Here is a 6,851-nt window from a genome sequence, read left to right as displayed (position 1 = left end):
CAAAATGGCGGTGCCTCGCACATGGCGACGAGGGCCACGCCCGCTGCCCTAATGGGGGTGGGCGACATGCAGGCCCTCATGGCGCAGCTGCAGGCAGTCATACAAATGGAATTGGGAAACCAAATAGAGGGATTAAAAAATGATTTGGGAAGCCAATTTGAGGGGTTAAGGAAAGAGATGGGGGAAATGAGGGCTGATAGTGAGGGAATGGAAAATAGGATGAGGGAGCAATTGGGAGGTCAAATTGAGGGGTTAGAAAGCAAATTTAGGGGGTTAGACAGAAAATTGGGGGGGATTAGAGCACAAAGTAGGGGGCCAATTGGAGGACATAAATGGCCAAGGCCGGGAAGTAAACGAGGGGTTAGCGAGGGACAAGGCCACGTATGAGGTAAAACAGATGGGGAGAGAGAGAGAAACCGCGAGTTGCGCGGGAAGAGCACACGGGACCAGGAATTTCAAGACGGGGGGGGGGGGGGCGGGGGGGGGTGCATGAAACTATATTTAAAAAATTGATCGTCAGAAATGGCATTTCATGCGTTCTTGGAAGTTTCTGCAGTTCCTTGTGTTCTTCCCTGGTCCAGCAGTTCAGCAGATTCGCACCCCCTGCACCCCCCCTGGATCCGCCCCTGGGTACACGATGAGGTAACGTGGCTAGAGGAGCGTGGCTTGAGCGAAGTTGAGCAAGGCACAGCCGAGTGGACCGGGATAGAAATCGCGACTCGGGGTGTGAAAAACCCGACGGCCGCCGAATTGGACAGGGCAAATTCATATGCACCGGCGGAAAAAGAAAATGAATTAATTATAGTCAAAATTGGGGCTGAAAAGACGACAGAGGCAGTACATGAATTGGAGGGAGAAATGGAATATGCTCAAAGTTTGTATTCGCATCCTGATGCTGTGCTTGCTTATCCTTATAAAGATTTGCAGGTGCGGGTGGAGAGGAGGATCCCAAAGGTGAGCCGGGCTGTATATGGTGCAAAAAGATTTTGCGGGAAGGTGTTCAGCGCAAAAAGAATTTTCGCGCGCTTGGGATCCCAGCGTACCCCGGGCGTTTGTGGGAGGTCCGTGGTGTGCTGTGTGAGTAGAAATGGCGCGCGTGTGCGAATGGCGCCGGAGCGCGAGTATGACACGGAGAGTGAGAATGAATGCACGACAGAGTGTGATAGTGGGAGTGATTGTGATACAGAGAGTGAGTTGGTTGTGGAGCGTGTGCGAGGATGCACACCTGAGTTGGTTGTGGAGCGTGCGATTGGGTGTGCGACAGGGGATTGCACACCCGTGGGTAGGTGTGCGCTGAACGGGTGTGCAAGAGAGTGCACACCCGTGAGTGTTATGGAATACGTAATGGGGGAGAGGTGTGCAACCGAGGAGTGGTGTGTAACAGAGAGTGCGGTGATAGAGTGCAGGGAATGTATGGGTTGTATGAGAGGCGTTGGAGCGCCGAGATGTACGAGTGTAGAACGGAACGCATGGTGTGAGAATGCAATCCGAGCATCGACGTTAACTGGGACAGCGGTTAGGCCGACGCTTAGCCGACGCGAGCTCTCGGGTGCGGTGCGCTTTGTGTGCTGCGGGGACCGGCCGGGATCGTGGCCGTGTCGCTCCTGCACGGAGCGCCATGCACGATTCGGGCCGGGCTCCGCCCTGCACGGTCGGTGCCGCGCTTTGTTAGGCAAAGCGAGCGGCCCGGTTCGAGGCGAGGTAGGAGGGGTCGGAGCAGCGCCCCCTTGTAGTGGCGGCGCTCCGGCCGGGCAAGGCTGGGCCATCGCGCTTGGGAGTGCAAGGCCTTGCGCCGAGATGGTGCCTGGAGTCTTGGCCCGACGAAACCTCCTCCCCTGAATCCGAATGCTGGACGGACCCAACCTGTAGGAGACAAACCACCTGAATGCATTGCTCGGCTTTGCGAAGCCGAGCTTTGATGATGTAATGACGCACCGAGAGGCTCAAGAGTGGTGAACTGATGTTAGTAGTGATAGTGATGGATGGTAGTTTTACCATTCACTACCACTTTGGGCACATGAGCTTTAGTTTATGCGGTATGGCAGTGAAAACCTAGCCAGGGAGGGCTTGGATAATCATTAGGGACCTAGAGATGACAATAGGTGACTGAGATTTAAGTAGTGACATTGTACCTATAGTGGGGACGTAGAGTAGATTTGATGGTTGATAACAACGAGGGATGTGCATAGTTTAATGGGATGACTGGGAAGCACTAATTTTAGAAGGGCAATAGTTAGCCAGATGATGCTGTGTGCATGAGAATTTTTGGGGTTGAGGTGTGTGAGCACAAAAGGTGTGCAAGAAAAGAGGTGTGTGGAATGAATGGTGTGGAGTGAGTATTGTGGAATAAGTGGAGTGGAGTGTATGGTGCGAGGGAGTGGATGGGGGAAGGATGGACCCCTTCACGAGGACCCGGGGAGGGTAGTTTAAAAGTAGGTAGAGGGAGTAGGTAAATTGTGGTTGGATATTGACATCTGTGGTGCTGAAAGTAGCAGAGTACTGCTTGGATGGGTGCATTAGTGGAGTGAAATGGCTGGGCATGTGGCCTGTTAGTGAGAATGGTTGGTTGGGCACTCCGCCACTGTTAGTCTGTCGGCCAGGTGAGGCCACAGGTAGGCTCTGGGAGCCAGGTTAGAGGTCAGAGTTAGAGTTCAATGGGGCCCGAGGATCCAGAGGAGGACCCGGGCAGCCCGACGCCAGAGAGGGCGGTAGTGGGGTAAGGGAGCCAGAGGGCCTTCCCCATGTAGGTAAGGGTGAGGAGCAGGTAAGCTCGGGTGGCGACGTACAGTGGCGGAGGTGTGCAGGTGAGCGGACCTGCTGGTGAGCCACATGACCCAGCCCTGAAATTGTGCGAGGGCACAGGGGGAAAGAATCGAGGGAGTGAGACCCCAAATTTGGTGAGCACCACAGTATGTTCAATGGGAATTGGTTTTTTTAGAACCGCATAGAGTAAAGTGGCCAATGGTTTTGCAGGGAAAGACCCCGGGTAGAGTAAAAGTGTTAATGTCATTTAGAGTACTAGGGCATGCCCGTACTATATATATAGGACGTGCCCGTAAGTGCGTGATGTTACCGTACAATGAATGTATCGTCCCGACGCCGCAGCTCGGATGGCGCTGCAGTTAATCGGGCTCCCAAATTCCTCATCGACGATAACTAAACAATATATTATATGAATCGCACCGTACATACCTCCTTCTAGATCTTGTTCTTGTCTTGATATACTCACTCAGGCTCACTCTATCACGACTGAGTCCTCCCAGCTCCTCCAAATGGCGCCCGCTCGCCGCTACGTAAGTCCGGAAGTGACGTCCTCATTTGACTGTCCGGAAGGTCGCATATCGCAGGAAAGCGAAAGAATCGCAAATTAGTTTTAATTAGTTTTAAAACATCGTTTAACGCCAACATAGCGCCAACATAGTTTGCCGACGGGAAATAAATGAATACGCTCTCAAATGTGCCATCCGAGGCAGAGTGTGTTCGCCACGTTCGGCACACGTGATAGCTCGCTGCTCTCTGATTGGTTGAATCGTTTTTTGGACATAGCTCGGTAACTACTTCTGCGATTAATTTAAAACCTTGAAAAGGCACATCCTCGGGTCCCCAGCAATATACCTGGCAAGTTTAAAGTATATCGGACCGGTAGTTGTCGAGAAACAGCGGTCACAGACAAACACACACACAGACACACACACACACACACACAGAGATTAGTGGAATTATAGATAGATAGATAGGAGAAAGTCTTTTCGCATCATTTACGTCCACTCACCGAGGTGATAAAACTCCACACCAGATTTTTGAGCAAATGTTTGGTTGGTTGAAAGACACATCATGACGTGGGGGTGACATTGTTGGGATTCCATCTCTTCTTCCTTAGGAGGGATTGATGATGAATTTGGTATTAGGGGAGATATGGGGGACGGGACATAGCGACGGATTTGATAAATGTTTAAATTGTGTAAATATGGGGGAGGGGCAAGGGTAGAGTCAGTGACAGGGGGGGAGGACGTACGTTAGGGACGAGCTTTCTCGGCTCGCTCCCCTGCGCACCTCACCTTGCATTGCCTGGTATTAATGTGTACCCTTGTGCCCTTGCCCCGCTGATTTGCTTGTCCTCCTTCCCCCACTAATGGACTTGTTTTGTTGGGCCCGGGGGGAGTGCGCAGGTGGCCGCAGTTGTGTGCCCGCACCTTCGCTGCCTCTGGCCTGCACTGATGCACCATATTGACCACACTGGCACCACATATGGACCACACGTTCTGTGGCCTGGCACCACTTTGGACCACACGTACTGTGGCCTGGAGTCTCTGCTGGGACAGACCATTGCTGCCAGCAGCCTCTTGCTTGCAGACCACGGTTAAGGTGGCACCTATGCCCAGCAGGTGGACCACCTCAGTTGGACCTGCTTGCCGTAAATAAAAAGCGGACGCGGTGTGTGCCCTTTTTAATTACTAGGGCATGCCCGTACTATATCTATATCTAAAATTATATCCCCCCCCTCTATTTACATGAAATGGTTTGGTCCAAAGCGAACGGCTTGCGAGTACGGTGACAATCCCCCCCCTCTATTTACATGAAATGGTTTGGTCCATTCGCAAAGCCAAAGCGAACGGCAGTTACGAATCGCAGTTACGATGAATCGCAAAGTAGTTTTAATTAGTTTTAAAACATAGTTTAACGCCAACATAGTTTGCCAACGTGAAATAAATAAATACGCTCTCAAATGTGCCGTCCGAGGCAGAGTGTGTTCGCCACGTTCGGCACACGCGATAGCTCGCTGCTCTCTGATTGGTTGAATCGTTTTTTGGACATAGCTCGGTAAGTAATTGTCCGATTAATATGAAACCTTGAAAAGGCACATCCTCGGGTCCCCAGCAATATACCTGGCAAGTTTAAAGTATATCGGACCGGTAGTTGTCGAGAAACAGCGGTCGCATACACACACACAGAGATTACTGGAATTATAGATAGATTAAATAGACGGCAAGTAAGAAGGCAGCCAGAACCAGCGGCCCAGCAGCCAGCCCAGCAGAGGAGCAGAGAAGACATCACAGGACGCCATTATTATTGTGTTGAAATGTGTTTGGTCCATTTTCTTTTGTTTTGGTGCTCTTTGGTGCTTTGTGGTGCTCTTCATGCATTTTGTTTTATTGGTGCATATGGTATGGTGTATCAGTGCAGTGCATGGCAATGATGTTCCTCTTTTCAAAAGTTTCTGCTTTTGTTCCCACCAAAGACAGGTCCTGGGTGTAGTTGTAAATAATCAAAATAGTAGTGTCTTTGTAAATAACATGCTCCCCACCGGTTAAATGTTTAGTTTCAAGACCATTCCGCAATTCGGTTAGTCTGTGGGAATGAGTCTGTAAGGTAGAATGCAACGCAGCAGGCCAGACATATTTAGTGTTAAAACTGTCGCACTCAGGGTGAGGTTAAAAGTATGGTTTGGTGATTTGATTTGATGATATTGATTTGATTTGAGAATGATTGAGATGAGATGATATCTGAGATGATGATGATGAGATGAGATGATGAGATGATATCTGATGATGATGAGATGATATAGATGAGATGAGATGAGATGATAGATGATTGAGATGAGATGAGATGAGATGAATGAGAATGAGAAAAAAGATTTGAGATGATATCAGATGGTGGTGAACAGCTGTCTTGAAGACCTGGAAGGAAGAATATGAGATTGTAGAGGATGTGGAAGTTGTTCTCCGCAGCTGGGAAAAAAGAGGAACAAATGCATGGAGATGAGCAGTGATCCTGGATTTAGATAATTTTTAGTTCGGCAGATAGGTGAAATATTTGGGAGAATTGTGCCTTTGATGATACAAGCACGAGAGTTGGCACACAGTTAGAGTATCTCCTAAGAATGATATTTGGCTACAGGGCCATCGCAGATTTGTCCTGTGACAACAATGGCGGCCATTTTTCAAAAAAGGACAAATCTGCGATGGCCCTACAGCCAAATATCATTCTTAGGACATACTCTGACTGTGTGCCAAATGCCATGCTTGTATCATCAAAGGCACAATTGCTGCACCTATCTGCCATACTATTCACCATAAGTGGGTTGATGGTGGCCTGTGCATGGCCTGCAGAAACCTGAGGGGGGGAGGAGGGGGAGCATGCAAAGTGCAGAGGGAGCATGGTGCAAAATCAGAAAGAAGGAGGTAGAAGACAGAGCGACCTGTCTGTGATGACGAAGCGATCGCCCCATAGACTTAATTTCATCGCGAGAGATTCCAATGATCTTGAAAGCCTTGTTATCTTCGGTGTCAAGCTGAGCAAGTCGTGAGGCATGGGGAGCCAGCACAGTGGGACAGCAGTACTCCATCAAGCTGTGTAGGTGGTTAGAGGTTCAGGTATGCCATGGAGGGACTTTGTATAATGGAGGATGCCAAGTCAGCAGCAGGCATTGGAGGTAAACTTTGAATACTAGGTAGGATGGTTTGCCAGACAATTGGGAGGGTTTACCAGACGGCCCTTCCACAGAGAGATTGTGAGAGTGGGCGAGTTGTCATTATTGAAGGGTTCACATTAAAATCAACAAAACAGAACAAAACATTATAGAGGTTCAGATCCAGTATGTTAGCTTTTGAAAAATATTTCACAATATCGAGCAAATCCTGATCACACAAAGAAGGCAAAAGCAGAAGCCAAGAAGGGTTGAGAACGAAGGAATTGAGTGGGTTGGATTGATGGTTGAAGAGGAGTGGAGGTTGAATGAATGAATGAATGAATGATCGTTTTAAGGCCATTTTCCCCGGTAGAGTGGGGGTTAGCCTTGCGGGCCCAATGACAATCATGGTTCCCTGCTTGAGGCAATGTTTTTATGGCCG

The sequence above is a fragment of the Myxine glutinosa genome, chromosome 1 (genome assembly GCF_964187855.1).
Source record: "Myxine glutinosa chromosome 1, kmMyxGlut1.1, whole genome shotgun sequence".
Taxonomy (NCBI): Eukaryota; Metazoa; Chordata; class Myxini; order Myxiniformes; family Myxinidae; genus Myxine; species Myxine glutinosa.
The sequence above is the reverse complement of the archived record's forward strand: the minus strand, read 5'-3'. Positions refer to the sequence as shown.